This window comes from Ambystoma mexicanum, chromosome 6q, assembly GCF_040938575.1.
Source record: "Ambystoma mexicanum isolate Mex_15411 chromosome 6q, UKY_AmexF1_1, whole genome shotgun sequence".
NCBI lineage: Eukaryota > Metazoa > Chordata > Amphibia > Caudata > Ambystomatidae > Ambystoma > Ambystoma mexicanum.
The window spans coordinates 1,559,393,902-1,559,414,461 of NC_090937.1; positions in this window are offsets into that span (position 1 = coordinate 1,559,393,902).

Here is a 20,560-nt window from a genome sequence, read left to right on the forward strand (position 1 = left end):
TTTCGAAATATCTCCCTTCTGGCCACGGCTCTTGTAAACTCCTGTTTAGACTATTGCAATAGTCTCTTATTGGGCACATCACAGGCCAATGTTAAAGTGCTTCAGACGGTCCAACACTGAGCTGTAAGGGCTATACATGATCTGTCCCGGAGAGATCATGTCTCTGAGGCAAGGAGAGTGCTCCACTGGCTTCCTGTTCATCATCGTGTGACACAAAAATGGCTTACCTTGACTCACAAATGCCAGAACCGCAAAGCACCTCAATACCTCAAGGTCTCCTGCCCCAGTCATGTCCGTCGGTCACAATATCAGACACTGTGTGTGCAGCCCAAGTTCAAGCTGACCAGATTCGGTGGAACCACTTTTGATGTTCAGGCTCCTGCCGCCTGTAATAAGCTCCCCCCGCCCTAAAGTCAACAAATTCTCCCAAAGACTTTTAGAAATTGATCAAGATGTATCTGTTCAACCTTAAACCAGGTTAAATCTACCTTTCTTCGCGGCTTGACTTCCCCTGACCCCACCGCTAATGTATTGTCTGTCTTGTCTCTGTTCTTTCTGCGCTCTGAGGCCCTTGGGCGAGCAGCGCTCTGTTAAAAAATTGTCATGATGCCTACCCCCGGGCATCAGGACCAAGCCCATCAGCTCCGGAAGCAGGCATCCAGATACTTACTAAAACCCCAACAGCCCCGGCTGGGGGCTGTGTTGATTCAGTCCTGGCGCCTTGGGCGCCAGGCTCATCATGGAAATCAGTCCTGGCGCCATAGGCGCCAGGCTCATAGACTTTACTTACCTGATGCAGACCATGCTGCTAGTGAGTCCAAGCCAACGTGAGGCCTGGATGGGACTATTTTTCTACAGGGACTATTTTTTTACTCGGGCGTGGTTCTAGGGAACTTCTTACCTGGAACTACTTTGGAGGCTATTTAAACCACGGCCGAACAACAGCACACGCTTGGCGTTATTCTGCATCCAGCAGCGCAACGCTCACCGCGCCTGCAGTCTGCATCCAGTCTTCTGTCACGCCCGCCTCGAATCTGGAGCTCCTAAAACCAAGATCAAAGAAAAGGACAAGATTAGAAAATGAACTATTTCAAATTCCTCACCTGATTTCGGATCCTTCTCGCCTCCGGACCTGGAAAGAACATCATTTCTGTACACGTCGCATCTCCAGCTGCAGCGCCGCGCCATACTCACCAGTCCTCGCAGCATCTTTCGATACGGCGCTGCCTCCATCATTTCTACGCCAAAAACTCCGGCACCTGAGGGACAAAAGAAAACAACAAGGTGAAAACCAACAAATAAAACACTTATCATCATAGACTTACCCGATTACCACCGGAGGCATTATTCTATAACTCTCCACATCTTCATGTGCCGCACCTGCAAAAAGAGAAAAAACAACACGTTAAACACCGGCAACATTTACCAGACGGCGTCTGGTAATACAGACTCTTACCTGAGCGCCACCAACTGTCACGAGGGGTATCTTCTCACGATCTTAGTTGTAAGACAAGGAAGGAAGGGGGGACAAGAGTGAATCATCGGACACATTGAACTCTATGAACTTGATACTTACCGAACCTTGCCAGGAACCTCAGAGTCAATACTCTCCGGAACTCTCCCACTCCTTCAAACAAGTGAAGTAACTGGCATCAACGCGCCCCTGCAATCCACGCAGGATGGAGAGCTCATCATTTAAAAACATAAGGTGAGGTTTCTAAAAGGGGATATCGGAGGTGACAAGAAGGGAGAACGAGAACAGTGGGAGGGAGCTAGCACTCATATCCACGGGTGGCTAAATCCCTTTCTCCACTTGCAGGAGAATACTTCTACGGATCAAGCAGATGAGATTAGGCGGGCCAGTCCAGACAGTCATCTCGGCACTATGCATCATGTTAGTGGAGACCGCAGCTGTCGGGTCCGATCAACGCCCCTGTGGAAACCAGGTGAGCGTAACAAAAATACAATAAACATAAATTAATCTATAAATCTTGCACAGGGAGCCACCTTTCAAGCCATCAACGAAGGGCTGTTAAAAAGAGTGGGTCTAACCTGCAATTTTTATCAGCAGAAACTATGGGCCATCAGACTAAACCTGGGAGAAACCATGTGGATTAGTGACAAATCTTTAGAAGAACTGATAGCGATAATCACCTGGAACAGTCCCTAATTCCTTACCCCCTTTTTTTTGCAGAAGGCTGTTCTGCAATTAAATCGACCTAGCCAAGCCATAGGCATTGAAACTGCACAGAACCATTCAGATGCAGCTTAACACTTTCACTTGACCCCTCGTTGGGAGGAACGGAAGGATCATAAACCCATCCACCGACCCCCAACCTCAGGGAGTAGATAAACCAGGGGGATCATACCGAAACAAAGAAAGATTGACAAGAGAAAGAGTGGAAATCAGGAAGATTGACCCAAAGGCCAAAGAGGAAAGTAAAAGGGAGGACATAAAAGGGAGTAGACCATCTCCTCTAATCTCTTTCTAATGCAAAGAAACAGGACACTTAGCTAGATACTGTCCAAAGAACATCAGAGAGAAACCTATAGAAATAGGTTGTTTAAAGGGTGAAGAGTGGGAAGAACCTGAGGAAGAGCTAGAGACATTTACCATCTGTTTATATCAGACTCCCGAGTTTAACTGCGAAAAAGCATGGGTAAACGGGAGGCATGTACAGGCCTTGATTGACTCAGTTAGCAAGCGAACTGATATACGGGCCGATTTGATTTCCAAAAAAAGATCTAAACAACGTAGCCATAGTCAGAGTTACATGTGTACATGTAGACAATGAAGTGTATTCCTAAAATACCTGTACACATTGAAATCTGGGGAAAATCCTGTGAGGCGCCATCAGCCATAATTCCAGGACTCTCAGAGGAAGTTATCCTCGGGAGAGATTTCCTCCACATTCCCTACTCTTTTACAAGAGACTCCCCATGGAGATTTTCATCCTCAGAGTTATTGGCAGGTGAACTACTACTCCCAAAACTCTCAAATATGGGACTGGGACACCTCTTAACATGTGAAATCCAAAATAGACTTTAAACCCCAATTCATAGGGTATTGAAGAGAGATTGATATGATATGATCGTTTATTTATATAGCGCCTATACACAATGTGTTTCAAAGCGCTTCAAGGCAAGGGAGGGAACAAGGGAAAATACAACCACATTCTTACAGGCCATGAACAGTAAGGATGTGAAATTAACTATCGTACTCGGCCTGACGACATTTCAGATAGTGCAAGAGCTAAGACATAGATAAGGAAGGGAGGGGGAGAGTGGGAAGGAAATGGAAACAGACAGGCGACTACCATACTAGGCCTGACGACATTTCTGGTAGAGCCGGAGAAAAACAAAAGGTGAGGGAGAGGGGTGCAGAATGGGAGGGGAGGAACAAAACAAGCGACTATCATACTAGGCCTGACGATATTTCAGATAGTGCTGGAGGAGTGGTGGGGAGGAAAAAAACAGTAATTGGAGGGTGGAGGAAACAGACGAGGTTGCTATCATATTAGGTCCAGGGACAATTCTGATAGAGTAAGTGCATAGAAGAAAGTAAGGGGAGGAGATAGGAAAAGGGAGAAGGGAAAGGAGGAGAGAAAAGAGATTAAGCAGTCAACAAGAGTGGAGAAGCAAGCGTGGAGAGCGAATACAATTGCAGAAGTCAGTAGTAACACATAATGTTGCAAGCCAGGATACAAGATGAAGATGGGAACAGCATGATTTCGGGTCACCATGAGTACAAGATGCAAAGGAAGTCCAGCATGAGAGTTGAGAAAGAGTGACGCACCGTGAATGAATGACGTCCATGAAAGTCAAATCCAGCATTGGCCACAAGACAGTGATGGTGAAGGAAGGCACCAGGTGGCGGGGCTTGCTAAGGAAAAGAAGCTGGAGGGCTCCTTAAGTAGGGAAACAGAGCGGCAAGCATGAAGGCACCAGGTGGGTGTGGCTTGCTAAGTGGTGAAAAAGACCGGGAAGCAGGAAGGCACCAGGTGGGTGGGCTTGCTAAGTGATGAAAAAGAGCGGCAAGCAGGAAGGCACCAGTTGGGCAGGGCTTGCTAAGAGGTGAAAAAGAGCGGCAGGCAGAAAGGCACCAGGTGGGTGGGGCTTAGGCCAGGTGACCTAGATCCACTTGCACCTGCTCCCCATCTGCAAAGGAAAAGAAGCTTGAGGGCTCCTTAAGTAGGGAAACAGAGCTGCAAGCAGAAAGGCACTAGGTGTGCATGGCTTGCAAAGTGGTGAAAAAGAGCGGGAAGCAGGAAGGCACCAGGTGGGCAGAGCTTGCTAAGTGGTGAAAAAGAGCGGGAAGCAGGAAGGCACTAGGTGGGCGGGGGTTGCTAAGTGGTGAAAAAGAGCGGCAATCAGGAAGGTACCAGGTGGGCGGGGCTTGCTAAGTGTTGAAAAAGAGCAGCAGACAGGAAGGCACCAGGTGGGCGGGGTTTGCTAAGTGGTGAAAAAGAGCGGGAAGCAGGGTGGCACCAGGTGGGCGGGGGTTGCTAAGTGGTGAAAAAGAGCTGCAAGCAGGAAGGTACCAGGTGGGCTGGGCTTGCTAAGTGGTGAAAAAGAGCAGCAGGCAGGAAGGCACCAGGTGGGTGGGGCTTGCTAAGTGGTGAAAAAGAGCCGGAAGCAGGAGGGCACCGGGTGGGCGGGGCTTGCTAAGATTAATGACACCACTCCAACTCCATCTACACCGACCAAAACCAACCAGTGGAATATGTGAGAGTTCCTAGACAATCTTGTCCCTGTTCTCTTCCCGGACTTAATAACAGAAGATCTGGACAAAGAACAGACGCATCCACCTTGCATAGGGGAGGGGTATGTGAGAAACCTGAAGGTGTCTCCCTAGCTAGTCCCCAGAGATCTGTCATCCCGGTGGCCAGGACACGGCCATCACTATTGGATCCAGTTCCTGGGGGTAGACCAGTGAGGGAGCATCACCTGGGTAACCGCCCGAAGTACAAGGCTACTGAAATAACTTTTATCATTTGAGCGATACACAATCTATGCTAGAAATACATGAATTGTGTTAAAGGCCATAGTGAACCCATCGGAGGGCGCCCCAAACTGCACTGAGGATCCAAGCCTGACGGAGGGAGATTGTGAGGTGAAAAGCAATCACGCAAGGTGCAAGATCACCCAAACAACTTTTGTTTGTCATTGTGAAACACCACAGGCATTCCAAGGCAAGAGACTTTTTCAAGAAGGGGACTTAGCCTCTGAAGGTTTTTGATATTGTTGAACTGACGTGCTGACGAGGCCAAGGAGTTTGCTGTGCTCAAGAATCCTGCCTTGTTCCGTGCTTCAAGTGTGGGGAAGTGAGACCCAGCCATACCATCCTGACTTATCATTTTGTGAACATTTCTTTCTTTTCTGCTGAAAGAAAAGAAAGAAGGGCCACACTCTTTTTGTAATTCAGTAGCAAGGATTGGCAATAGCTTTTTGTTTTTTTAGTATAGGCCCTTTTATATTTGATAAGACACCACTAGTACTGCCTTATTATTATTTGATGGGCGTAGCTTGCTCCCATCTGAGATATAGGTTTAGATTAGGCGTTTATCTCATCCATTATAAAGTTCAATAAACATCCTTGAACTGTGGTCACTTGTGTCTGTCTTTGCTGTTGCCACCATGGGTTCCTTACAAGGGATACCCACAGTTTATGTGAATGTGTGCCCCTACAATGTTGATAACAATGGGGGAAAAAAAACTAGCGACTGGCATTGGAAATGCCTGGGTGAATGGTGCCCCGGAACCCTCTGCTGGTTACAAAATAGGACCCCGAAGTACTCAGGTTGCAGAGTTGATGGCCGTTCATCAAGCCATGCTCTCTGCAGTGCACCACCAACTCAATGAACTGGTCATAATCACTGACTCTGATTATGCTACAAATTGATTTTGGAGCACCTGATTAACTGGACGAATCAAAGCATGCTTTCTGCCGACAATAAGCACTTAAAGCATGCCAAACTCATCCAGTAAATTGATGGTCTGGTGACCTCCAATGAGATGACCATGAATTGGAAGAAAAGTCATTCTAAAGTAGAGGGGCCAAATAAGACTGGGAATGACCAGCTCTCTAAAACCGGAGCCAGCCATGCAGCGGGATTTCATAAAAACGGAAATCTTTGCTGAGTGAAATCCATGTTGCCGCTGTCACCAGGTCACAAACTTGTGCGAATAGTGATCTATCGACTGTTCAGTGGATCAAAGACAACCCCGATGCAGATTTGATCACTGCAAAGTATGAGAAACCTGAAGGTGTCTCACCCTCTAGTCCCCAGGGTTCTGTCTTCCAGGTGGCCAGGACACGGGCATCACTTTTGAATACAGTTTCTGGTGGTGGACCAGTGCGGGAGGATAAACCTGGGTGAGGAGTCTTCAGGGAGTGGAAGGGGACCGGATGGCGAGACGTGGTATCCCCTTCCCTTTAACACCTTTACTCCATCCTAGGATATTTAGGAACTCAAACCCCCCTTTCACAACACAAACCCTTTCTTACAACTCGCTGTGAGAGAAAACAGACTAACACCCAAGCTGTATACCTGACATGTCCCAATACAATGGTCAGGCCAGGATCAGGCAATTACTGACAATCAGGCACGCCTAACTCCCATTGCACTTCCCCACACGGAAAAAAGGCAGAGCATGAGAGCACACACCAAGCGAATGTGCCTTTGACCTTTTTCAACTCAGAAACGTTACTTTTGTGAAACCTTGAGAATAGAAAGACCAGGTAACCAGGCTGAAGAATCTTGCATTGTGTGTCAGAGGTACCCGGGGCCCTTTTGCGTCGATAATCAAGGCAGGGAGAATCTGCAGCTACCGTGGTACTGTCCTTGGTTCCAACAACACAGCAGCACCAGTTAACTCGACACAGCCGGTGAATTGGGGAGACCAATACCAGACCAGTCTGTGTTGAAGCCAAGGTTGCAAGCGGCAACATTGTATGATGAGTGCTGAAGCAAACAGTGTATGAAACACATGTGATAAACAACACAAATAAAAATAAACAACAGACAAGGGATTAAACTTTTAAACCAAGATACAATACCTTTGACAGAGTGGTCCGTCACTGTGTGCGTGCTCATTCGAAGGTCTTTGTAAGGTATCCAACTGAGAGGTGGCAAAAGCGAAAGAGAACAAAGGATTGTGAATCGAAGTGGTCCTGCAACGGGTCAAGAAAAATCCCGGCCTAGTAGTTCCATGTACTCTTCCCCCGGAGCATACTTTTCTTTTATCTTCCTTTTCTTTTTGAAATCTGGTACCGCTCTGTCCTCTAGCACCACGCTCCTCCCCGGTGCATGTCGACCTCCACAGGATTCAGCAGGTGTCCAGCCTGCGAGGGTCTCTTTCCTACGTCTGACCCCCATGCTCTCTGCCTCCGCTGCCTTGGCCCCGACCACGGCTGGGGGAGGGATGTACCGCGTGCAACATGCTGACACAGCACGCTCAGATGAACAGATTAGCCAGGTAGAGGGAGCTCTTTGGGAAGTCACCTTCAGATGACCTAAAGGTGTTTTTAAGCAGATCAGGTCCAAGGTAGGTGCACTGTTCTCCTCCGCACCCCGCAAAGGTGACTCCTTCCCCAGGAAGCGCACGAGCTGGAGGGACCTAACAGGTTCTAGTACCAGTGCACTTACCAAGGGAGATTCAACTATCGGCCTCTGGGCCGAGGGGTAGCGAGATCCTACCGGTGACTCCGCTGACGGGCCGCAAAGTTCTACTACTGGGTCTCAACCTGAGGGGCTGCGCCCTAATACTGGACAGATGTCTGAGGGGGCGCCTATACGCAGCACTACCACCGCCATAGCCGAGGGCACTCCGCCTACCAGGCCCTGTTCTGAGGTGCAGGGTAGGCCTCAACCTCTTCCGCTATCCGTCCTGGAGGCAACCGGGCCCAGCGCGGCCAGTGCCATAACACAGGCACGTGGCATGCAGCCTGACAAAATTGCCACTGCACCAGACAAAATGGCACTTCCTCCAACACCATCCCCGTTTGGGGACCAGGTAGGGGAACGAGTTTCCAGGTGGGACTGGTCACTGCCTGCCACCTGGCCCAGGGCATATCCATCATGTCCCAAGGCAGATACACCTCGCCACAAGTCCCATCCTGCACCTATGCAGCCTCCTCCAAGCACGCCTCTGGGCCTGTGAACAGAAGTTCTTTGACAAGTTCCTCGATCTCATGAGGTCCCGCAGATGGGCGTCATCCTTAGGGATTTTATCAAGGACATGCTCCTCCACAGTACAGCCGCTAGCACCGACAGCCACTCTGCCCTTGGGTCCAGCTCCTCCGGGCCCAAAGCAGCCTCAGCTGCCTGCTCCAGTACCTACAGCACTGGCTTCCATGCCTGCACCAGTCAGAGTATCTCCTCCTCTGCTGCAGCAGTAGCCTCAGGTGCCTATAAATACACCACAGCTCCCTGCCCCCAGCACTCCTCCAGTTGCAGCGGACCAGCAGGACACACTGGTAGACACAGATGAAGAGGAGGACCTTGACACTCCATTGTAGGCCAAGGCATTTCACGAATGGCTAGCGGGCTCGACTGAGTATCTGGGGATCCTTCAACCTGAAGTGGAGCAACCAGAGGCCGGGGTACTTGCAGAGGTTCTCACTCTAGGCCCCTCAGCTAGAATGGGAATCCCAATGCAGAAGGACATGGTGGTCCATGCCAAGAAAAGATGGCTCAAACCACACTCTATGCAGCCTACCAATAGGTGCCTCGATGCCATGTATAGGCAAATGGAAGGGGACCCCCACTTCCTGTTGGCAAACCCCCAGCCACATTCCTCTGTGATTGTGGCAACTTCACTCTACTCAAAGCCACAATTGTCCTCGGCGTCGGCACTCCTGGCTAAGGAGGAGAACATGCTGGAAGCATATGGAAAGAAAGTCTATTCCAACGCTTCTCTTCATCTGTGTCAATCCAATGCGGATGCCATGCTGGCTGCGGTCAATCAGAGGCTCTGGCGAGAGCATGACGATTTCCTTCCTGAACTCCCGGTGCATAGCCAGGCATTCTGGCTAAAGCCAAAATAGTAGTGCAGGACATTATGGAATCCACGGTGGCTCACATTGACACCTCGGGTCAGGCCATCTGTTTTGCTACCGACATGAGAAGGACAGCTTGGCTAGGGGCTACGAAGTTCAACCGCTATGTCCAGGAGTGTATTCTGGATCCTCCTTTTGAGTGGGGGTTAGCTGTTCCGTTCCACAGCGGATGAGGAATTAGATAAGAAGAAGAATAGTTTGCAGACTGCCAAGTCCTTATCGATCCCCACTAAGTCCACCCCCAAGGGCGCACCAGCGTTCAGACAAAGTCTTCCAGGAGAGATGGTCCAGACAACCGGACAGATTCCTGAGACAGCACAGGCGAAAGCAACACAAGGCGGCTCAGGAGGGCTTTTTCCCCATCCCACTCCTCAGCCTCGGAGGGCAAAAACGCATGACACAACCATCTGGATCCACAAGTCCTGGTGGGGGGCAGGCTTACCCTTCATGCACAACGCTGGTGGACAAGGTTCACGGACCCATGGATCCTCTCGGTAGTTTCCATGGGCTTCCGGCTCCCGATCCCTCCTTCTCCTCTCTCCTCCTCTCTGCTCCCACAGATTGGTACAGCAATTCTGTTGGCGGGAAAATTCACTCACTCGTAGAGAATCAGGCAGTCCCAGCCTTTCAGCTGTGTCTGGGCTTCTATTCACAGATTTTTGCAAAACACAAAAACAACGAGGCTGGCCTGAGAGTTGTGTTGGACCTTTACACCTTGAACCATTCCCTCCCTCTTCAAAAATTGAAAATGGTTACCCCAGCCCTTGTAGCAGAAACATTGTGTGCGGGAGACTGGATGTGCTCCCTGGATCTGAAGGATGCCTACCTACACGTCCCGATCTGGCAACCCCATCGGTCCTTTCTGAGGTTTGGGATCATGGGTTTTCATTTCCAATACAAGGTTCTGCCCTTTGGCCTCAATTCGGCCTCCAGGGTCTTTACAAGACTGATGAATGCGGTGGCAGCCCTGCACAGGGCTCAGGGCCACCACGTCTACCCATACCTTGATGACTAGCTTGTCATGGCAAGGTCTCCGGAGGTAATCCAGCACACTGCCTCTGCGCTTATGAACACACTGCAAGAGCTGGGTTTTTCCATCAACCTCAAGAAGTCACAGTTGGAACCCACGAATAGTCTAACCTTCCTGGACCTTATCTGGAATATGAGCTCCGAGCAGATTTTCCCCTCAGAGGACAAGATCGCAGCCATCAAGAGGGCCACGGGGCATTTTCTCAGCAGAGCAGTGACCTCGGCATGGTGGTACCAACACCTCTTGGGCATCATGGCAGCATGTCTCCTAGCAGTGCCACATACCATGCTCAAAATGAGAAAAATCCAATTGCACTTCGCAGCCTCCTGGAGTCAGGAGAAAGGTTTCCAGGTGGAGCTGGTTAACATACCACATAATCTCCACCAGGACCTAGTATGGAGGAGCACGGACAACAACCTGTGGATAGGTAGGCCCTACCCTCACTCAGCACCTCGGGTCACCATCACTACGGACTCATCCCTATAGGGATGGGGAGCTACCTTGGGCAGCCACAGTGTCCAGTGTATGGTCCCGTCAAGAGCAGGTGGCCCACATCAAATGGCTCGAGTTTATGGCCATGTGGCTCGCCCTAAAAGCCCCCCTCCCGATGATCAGTGGCATGGCAATCCTCATTCAGACGGACAGCTCCACCAGCATGTACTATATCAACAAGCAGGGTGGCACCAGGTCTCCTTCCCTCTGCACTCTGGCAATGAACATTTGGGAATGGGCTCTGCTAAACGACATGCATCTGGCAGCAATACACCTCCCGGGGGAGTCTAACCTGGAGGCGGGCAGGCTCAGCAGGCTGGGTGTGGTCCTACAGGGGATCTTCAGCAGGTGGAGTCATCCTCAGGTGGATCTGTTCGACACCTGGTCCAACAGGAGGTGCCCCCAGGTTACGTCCAGGCAGGGACAGGGCAGGGGCTCCCTGGACAACATGATGCAGATCCAGTGGGACAACATGAATGCGTATGCCTTCCCTCCCACTCCTCATGTCCACAGGGTAATCTGCAAGATTCCAGGCTCCTATGTATCATCCTGATGGCTCCATGATGGCCAGTAAGGCCATGGTTCTCGGAACTACTCAACCTGTCGGATCAGGCCCTGGTGAACCATCAGCTGGGCCCAGCAAACCTAATCTCTCAGCAGATGGGTGCGGTCATTCACCCCATCCCCCAGAAGGTAGACCTTGCAGTGTGGTTCCTGAAGAAGTCACACTGAGGCATCTGCATCTGTCACAGGCTAACCTAGACATGATATCCTTCTCTGCGCACCTCACACACTTGGGGGTGCAGGTAGACATATGCCACACCTATCCGGTAGCCATTGGAGCCTACAGGAACTCGGAGGAGGTGAAAGACCAAAGAAATATCGAGTCTTAGTACCACAAATTAAATACGCCAATCACGGGTTGAAAAGATACAAGTATATTTTATTACTGTACAGATAGCTATCTGGCTCCCAACACCCCACAGTGTGTACCAGCAGACACAGTGAGGGTTGAGAGTGCTGGACATCTAAACACAGACATATGTATACTATTTTTGAAACATTGTCCAGCCTCTCTCCAGGCTAATAATTCACATGCTATAGTTTGTGCCCAGTTCACATGTCAAATGTTACAATATTGTACAGGGATTAAACAAGTTTGCATTTCCATGAAGTTACAATGATGCTTGTTGGTTCCAAGAATCGCTACAATGCAGTTCAGCCAGAACACACGATCTGAGTTTGTTTTCCATTGTCTTATTGTTTATATTTGGATGAGCTTGTAAGCGCAGACATCACTTAGATGGCAGTTCATTTGATCACAAGGTTTTTTTTACATTGGTCAAACAGTCTGCTCTCGGTCAGCCTAAACATTAACAGAACTCAAAGGTCGTTCGGATTGGCTGCAAGTTGAAAACACAGTCCCCCATTTTAGAACACAGACAAAAGAGTTGAAATCAAAATGGTGGACGATTCTTAAAATGGCGCAGAGTTGATCGAAAAGCAGAACATTTCAGATGCGTTTTTCTGTGTAACACGAATGGGCTTAGACCAATATTCATAACAAGGCGGTATTATGCAAATACAGTTTAACAAACCCTCCTTTTGGCCTAAGCCAAGAGCATTACTCAAACATTCGCTTTACTCAAAACCCCACACCTCGATGTCCGTACATCCTGAATCACATTCTTCAGAAATATCGATTGCCATAAGATCCTTGATAGTGATATCTTTCATTACAAAAATGCTAGAGTTTCCTTGGGCGCATGTACCTTTGGTCCTAATGTACCTATCGTTTGCGCACAACATCCTCCTAACATCAAACATATGGCAGGAAGACATTGTATACAACAAAACAATAGAACACCAAGAATTATCATTAGGACTGAAGAGCTTCCAACCCCATGTACGTAGAAAGTCCCAGAACCAAGCACTAAGATCCCAGTTTCCCTCGGGGACATGTACCTCCATACTCAAAGTATGCAGATTTTGAATTGCCTTGAATATAGTAGGGGAGGAGTCAGGTATAAAAACACAGCAGGCAGATCCCACCAATTTACATACCCCACCACGTTCGGGCAGGATGACGTCTAACACCATCCTATTTTGAAGGGCCACTAATCTAATCGCCAGCGTCATGTTGTATAGTATATCAGTGGTTCTGTTGATGGTTTTCTCCAAAACCCTTGCTAATCTCCTGATATCTTCAGAGTTCATTATTTGTCCCCAAAATGGCACAAAGGATTTGGCTACATCACCCAAGACTTGTGAAGGAGTATCACCATTCTTGTCCCGCCTTGGACGAGCTCTAGAGACCTCAGAGGTGCTAGCTACATATACCCCTGGTAACAAGATACCCAAGTACTGTGCCAATCTCTAGGTAACCAAGGTTAAGCTTCATTGCCACAGACAAAGTAAACAGGATCACCTACATACAAAGGTCTGTCCTCACTAGTTAGGTTTGCAATGTTGGTGCAACCCTCGAATGTACCCATTAGCTGAGAACCATCCCTTTGTATACAGAAGGAAACAGAGTTGGGGCTATGATTGATAGTATAGGAAAGAGGCATGGCATCACGGTTGCCTATGGGAGCCATCTTGAAAGAAATCAATGATTAGAAAGGTCTGGAAAGTCTATCGGAAGGCCTAATAGAAGCAACGTTGAGTTTTCTCCTATTTGCGAAAAGGGAACATCCAAAGGTGTCAGGACTCATTTCTTGAACTCATTCAAATTAGTCCCATCAAGGTTCCCCGACATACTATTGTTCCAACGACCAAAGAACAGTGCTCTTAGTGAAGCATAGCATGCAGTAGTCAAAGGAAGAGGATGAATATACCAGCCCAACCACTTTTCCCCATGTTGTGGCAAATGTGAACACACCCACCAATTCATTTTGTTTAGAATCGCATGGGTCGCATTCATGATTAGTAGGAGAGTGCTATTGTGATAACTGTCTATGTTGTGACTCCCTAGGAGGTAGAGTGTGCAGATGCACAAAAGGTGAAGACATAGTAGGAACAATTTCAGTAGGTAACAAAATCTCAATTGGACACACCCCTTCTAAATACCAAACCCAAGCGAAAATACAACTGTCAAACCGATTAACACTGTGACAAGAAAAAAATGAGTGTTCAAGGACCATGATCTTTGATGATCAGATTCTTTGTCAGCCACCAAGACCAATAGCTTGTTCCGTATGAGTAGAGTTAGAAAAGGACATTGTTTCTCAGATTCCGTTTAGAAGCCTCTCCATCAGGCTCTTTTACTTCATCCGTCGGTGGCCACTGACCATGTGGCTTATCTTGCTTGAAGATAGCTTTCCCGGTCCCTGGCACCTAATTACGTTTCAGTGAGAGAGTGGCAAGGGACTAGCTCAACGGTGGTTTCTTGTGGGCACAGCCGATGCCGTGCTGTAAGTCTAGCGCCTTGGACGCAGATCAAACCTCAAGACTCCAGGTACGGCGTGATCTGCAAACAGAGTGTCATCACTTCCTGATGAAAGTGATGAAACAGAAGCAAGATTGCTCAATGATGCAGAAAGATCCGAAGAAGAATTTGAAGGCAAAACAGCAGTCTTCTCTGGCCCCACAGGCTTAGGAAGGGTTTCCGGGACACCCTTGGTGTCAGTCAAAACGGGCTTGCGCTGAGGTACAAGGTGGACAATTTCCTTCTTTTCTCCTTCGTCAAGAGGCAGAGGAAAATGTATCTTCTTGACATGTGCCGCGTGAATCCAGTGTTTCTTTACTTCTACTCGTACAGCGGTCTGTGTGGCCAACAGGACTTGAAACGGTCCTCTCCTGTGTGGTGCGAGACAGGATGCTCTTTTAAATGCTTTAGTGAACACCCAGTCGCTGGGTTGAAGTGGATGACCTTGCCCCCGTATTTTACTGGGAGGTCTTCTCGCACCTGTTGGTAAATCAAATACAAGTTTTGAGTTAACTGGTCACAGTATTCAGAAAGGAGCAACTGCTCCACGTCTTTCATTTGCTTGGGCTTTGGAAAATTCCAAATATTGGCTGGCCTTCCCATAACTAGTTCATAGGGGGAGAGCCCAGTTTTCGTTTGTGGGGTCGTCCGCATGGACAATAGAGCTATCGGTAAGGCATCTGGTCATTTCAAATTGCTACTGGCACAAATCTTCGCTTATTCTTTATAATACCATTATGGTGCTCTACCAGTCCGGCACTCTGAGCGTGTCTGGCCGAATGGAACCGTTTATCGATCTGTAATCCCGCGCATATTTGCAGGATAACAGCAGTGATAAAATGTTGACCATTGTCCGACCAAATGACCCTCGGCAAACCAAACCTAGGAAAATATTCCTTCAGCATGGGTTTTGCCGCCGTTATTGCTGTGGCATCTTTTACAGGGAAGGCTTTGACCCATTTGCTAAGGGCACAAATGACTACCAGAACATATTTGTAATCTTGACAACGTTCCATTTCGATGAGGTCGAAATGTATAAATTCAAAGGGCACAGAGGGGGGACCAAAACTACCCCTCAGTGTCGGTGTACCTTTCCCCACATTATGCTGTAAGCATACCATGCAATTTCGGACCAGACTCTCAGCAGTTTTCAAAATGTTTATATTTACCCAAACAGGTTCTAGCAATTTACACATTTTTCTAGCACATATATGGGTTTGACCATGAGCTATCATAACTATAGCGGTGACATAAGCATCGGGTAGCATCCATCTTTTCTTGGCATCATCTATCCAACAACCTTCATTGTGTAAACTTGCTAAACCCTCAGTGTTAAATAGCACCTTCTTCAGACTTCTTGTGCTTATTTAGACATACTTTATTGTAAGTTACACTGAGCTGTTAAGCATAGAGACAGAAACGGGTCCCATCACCCAGGCTCAACTGATTATACTAGAACACTGGTACTGACCCATATCCAAACATTCTACAAGTTGTCATAGCGTTCCATGCCAGCTCACAGATATGCATCAAGTACATTACGACATATCTCCTCCCTTTCCGATGACCAAACAAACATGAGATGTCCAACAGTCCAACACTGTCCTCCTTGAATGGCACCATAGAAATATGAGCAATCCATACAAAGAGAAACTCACACCCGAGAAATACACGGTGCATCTTTTAGAGATTATGCAACTCATTAAAACATCTGGGAAAATACTATTGTGGCACTCACAATCTCTTTTGTGACACTCACACTTGTCCACTTACACAAACTCACATCACGTCACTCAGGGCAACAACATACCTCCATATCCACCTTCATCACAGTAACCGCAATTTAAATATCTCAATGGAAGTCCCAAAATCTCTGTGATTCCTCAAAACATTATGCACAACTTCCGTATAGCACATAAAACTCCACACAAGCCATGACCTTTCATACTCAAACTGTGCAATTAACGTTTTTCTTCTTTAAAGGAAACATGCTCCCATTGCTTGGACACATTTACACTGCCCACTCAGCCGCCGGGCATATCCTTTCTTGTCACCGACACTACAAAGGCGCCGTCGGACGTTTCCCATCTTTTCCATTTGGTGCATGCCACACACAGGAGCTAGTGTCTGTCCGCGCCGGCTGCCCGTGCCTTCATGTGCCGATCGCTCTGAATGGCACACACATATATGCATTACACCAGCCTGAAAATCTTCCTGCTGACTTTACTCTCTTAACTGCACTGGCCTCCGTTGTATTGGACTCACGGACGTCCCTGTGTTCTTTTCTCTAATATCCCCGTTCCTTCGCTGTTGAGCTCACTGAAAAATGTTCTCTCTCAGAACACCAGTCCGTCAGCTCTTCCAAACAATTGCCTGTACCCCGTAGCTGCTTGTGACATCATTACCTACAGAGCAGCGGAAAGCACCTGCTACAAACCGTCATCATGTCATAACTTCGTTACCCACACATTATGCAAGTAATCCGCCATCACACCTGGTGCCTTTTAAACATGACACTCTTCATGTGTAACCTTCATGTGGACGAAAAGACATTGGCACAGATGCACTGGGGTATTAAATGCTTGTTCCACTGCAGCTATTAACATTTTTGGCGCTTGTTAACCTAACTAAAATTCATTTCACTTCTCAACAGTGCTGCGCTCAGCTAGAGCTTCCTCACTTGCAACCGAAAGACTGTTAAATCTCACACAGACCAACTTCACACTGTGTGTATGGTGCGCACTGTGCCAGCTATAAATTCATAATATACTTTTGCATGTTGGTGTCCTCTCTTGCGCACTAGCCTCAGACTGTCAGGGGCCTCAATGCACTGACTGACCACCTGGCTCCCATTCGCTTTCCCTTTCATCTTCTGATTTGGGAATCCGCATGGCTGTGGCAACTGCACAAAGCTTCTTCTTTCATAAGCTGTGCATTTGAACTGCAACTTCCCTCTCACTGGCCAACTCTTCACACATGGGGTTTTAATCCTTGCGTAATAGGGCTTCTCAGCTTTCCCCTAAATTACACTTCTTATACTTCTGAACCCCTCATCTTCATTCAGGGTCCCTTTAACTTCACATTATTGGCCCTGGGTCCCACTGCACACTTCTTCTTATGGCACTATAGGGTTTCTTTACTTCCAAACCCCGTGTGGTCCGCTTAAATTACTTTCAGTTTCATACTTCAACTTTATAAGGCCATTACTGGGGTTCTGATTGTCTTTTTGGGGCACGCATAGCTGCTTCTCACTTCTCAGTACCCCGGTCTCTTCTTAACCCCCTCCTCTCTGGGTGATTGGACTTACTTGTGGGTTCCTGCGGGGCAGTGGTCGCTCTCCTTCTTCTGCTGCTCCCCCTCCACAGCTTTCTTCTTGTTTGCATGGGTTCTTGGTAATCCTCGTTGCCAATGTTACATAGCACCTTCTTCAGACTCCATGTGCTTATTTAGACATACTTTATTGTAAGTTACACTGAGCTGTTAAGCATAGAGAAACCACCGGGTCCCATCACCCAGGCTCAACTGATTATAATAGAACTCTGGGACCTTCATCTATTATACAAGTGTTGGTGACTTCTTTTGTTAGAATACAAATCGGTGGCAGTCTGTTTGGCTATCCTGTCAGCAAAAGTGTTTCCTCTCCCCACATCATCTGTTACTTTCTGGTGTGCGGCGCATTTCATTATTGCCAGTTGAGTAGGAAGCGCAAGTGCTGAGAGTAGCCAAAATATCAACGTGCCATGTTGAATCTTAGTTCCATGTGAGGTCAAGAAACCCCTTTGTGCCCATAATCTACCGAAGTTGTGAACCACTCCAAAGGCATACTGACTGTCTGTAAATACATTTACTCTAAGCCCTTCGAAAAGTTCACAAGCTTGAGTCAATGCGATAATATTATGCAAAATTCTTTTGGTTTCCACAATAGTGCTTAATGTAGTGATGGCATAAGCAGCAGTGGATGTACCATCCGGAAGTTTGAAGCAGGAGCCATTGCAAACCAGCTCCCCTTGTAGATCTTTCAGTGGTGTATCATTTAAACCAATTCTGCCTTTGGTTTCTTGCTCTATGGTATGGAGGCAGTCATTGACATCTTGTAACTGTAAGCAGTTTCTTGCGGAAGAGGCAATAGTTCGGCCAGATTTAATGTTCAACATCTCTTTATTTGGATATGCAGTGCACATAGAGTCAGCTCGTATCTTGTTAATCGTGCTGATGTAAGATGTTGCGTTTGCATTCTTTTTAATAGAACGTCCATAGAGTGGGGTACCATCACGGTTAAAGAGTGACCTAAAACCGTACCCTCACTTTGATTTACAGATGCAGCAGCAACAGCTCTCAGACATCTCGGCAAAGTGCATGCAACAGGGTCAACCGTGGAGGAAAAATAACCACATGGTCTATTATTCCCTCCATGTTCCTGCGTCAACACAGCCAAAGCGCCTCCATCACATTCATACACATACAAAACAAAGGCCTTATCATAATTTGGTGTGCTCAAAACTGGTGGTGAACACAACACAGCTTTGAGCAGATCAAAAGCTTTCTGGCAATCCAAGTTCCATGGTAATGGCAAAGAAATGCCCTTCTTTGTCAATGGCAACGATGGTTTTGGCAATTAATGGTTTTATCATAAATGAGAAATTCGGGATCCACTGTCTACAGTACAAAGCCATGCCTATCAAGGCTCTGACCTCTTTCTGTGTATTTGGGACAAACATGCTAGAGATGCTTTTTATCCGTTCTGGTGTCGGCCTTCTTCCCTCCTTTGACGGGAGATAGTCTAAATAGGTGACCTCCTGTCGACAATATTGAAACTTTTTCAATGAAGCCTTAAGCCCATGCTCTGCTAGGTGGATAAGCAGCAACACGGTGCCCTCATTGCAAGCAACTTCTGAGTCTGCAGCTAAAAGAAGATCGTCAATATACTGTAACAATGTACAAGTGGAAGGCAACTCAAGTGTATCAAGCAGTTCCTTCAAAGCTCTACTATAAATGCTTGGACTCTCAGTGTTTTAACAGATTCAACCCCAACCAATTTTTGCCACAATTCGTCGTCCAAAGAAATGGACATGAATTGGTGAATGGCCCCAGTGAAATCGGTACCGGTTTAGAGACCGGACTAATTACTGGCGTACAAGAGAACCCTACAGAAATGTTATTCTGCCCTGACAGTGGAATATCTGGAACCCGTGAATGATCAACAAAACACTTTTGTGCACCCGTGTCTATCAAAAATAGATGCTTCCTATTCCTCACTTTAATTTCTACGTAGGGCCCTTTCTGATCAATGGGAATAGGCACTGGTTCCAGACACTGCTTCTGGCTGTCCTAACGGAACAATATGTCATCAAATTCAAGATCCTCAAAGAGATAGGCAGTGGAAGGATTATCAAAAATGTTCCCATAATTTGCACTATTCTGCTGACTATCCTGTGAAATTGACTGTTGATTCTGAGCGAACTGACTTCTACCAGGACCCCCTATCCGAGGGTGACCTCTAGATCGTCTACCCATGGTACCATATGTGTTATTCGATCTCTGCTGAACGATCGGGCATTGTGCTCGCTAATGACCTTCTTGTCTGCAATAAGCACATTGGTTCATGTGTATAGGACCCTTCTGCGCAGTACTCTGTGGAGCAAACTGCCCTCTAAACTGTGTACTCTAGTACTGACTGTTTTGATTATACTGAGCCATGTGCAATTCTTCAGACTGAGATTTAGCTTGCCAGGCGCTTTCAGAAGTCATAATTTGTGATTGGATATCAGGCAACAATACACACACAAATTTGTCCACAAACAGCATTTTTCCTGACTCAGTGGTTAAATCCTGACCGCTAAAATCTGAAAATACTTGTTCGAATCGATAAAAGAAATTCGGTAGCACCTTCAGATTTCCCCTGGGTGCAAGCAGTAAGCTTGTCCCAAACTATTCTTCTCTCTGGAACCAAAGTCTTCCGTTTTGTTACTATTCTCTTCGGCAGTGTCAGTATCACCTGTAGTGGTCTCTCACCAACGTTCCTTTCTCCATCTATCCGCACCAAGTTAACCCATGTGTCACCCGGCCCTGCCTGATCATCTATAGTACTAATCTGTTTCCATAAATCAGCAGGTAGGATCACAGGGAACAACAAGTCTATATCACACAGAGTGAAAACTTACGAATGCAAAACAGATTCTATTTCTTTGTAAAACCCTGTTGGATTCTTCCTAATATCTGGAATCAACTGTCTAATGGTATTCACTTCCTGTCTAGAGAATGGGACATGAAAAAACTGTGAAACATAATGAGCTTCAATAGCAGCGGCTGCTGCACCTGTCGCAACATTAGCTGGAATATCTACTTTAGGAACAAATGCCAGAGGAACCTCTCTCATTGGCAATTGATAAGTAGGCAATTCTGGGCGTTCATTAAGCAACAGGGCTAAATCAAGAGACAAAGCAGGCAAAGCAGTATCCGCTGAAAATGCTCTCTTATAAATGACCATCAAATCTGCGGGACAACAAACCTTTTTCTTCATACACTCATTCTGCAGGTACTCTACCATTAC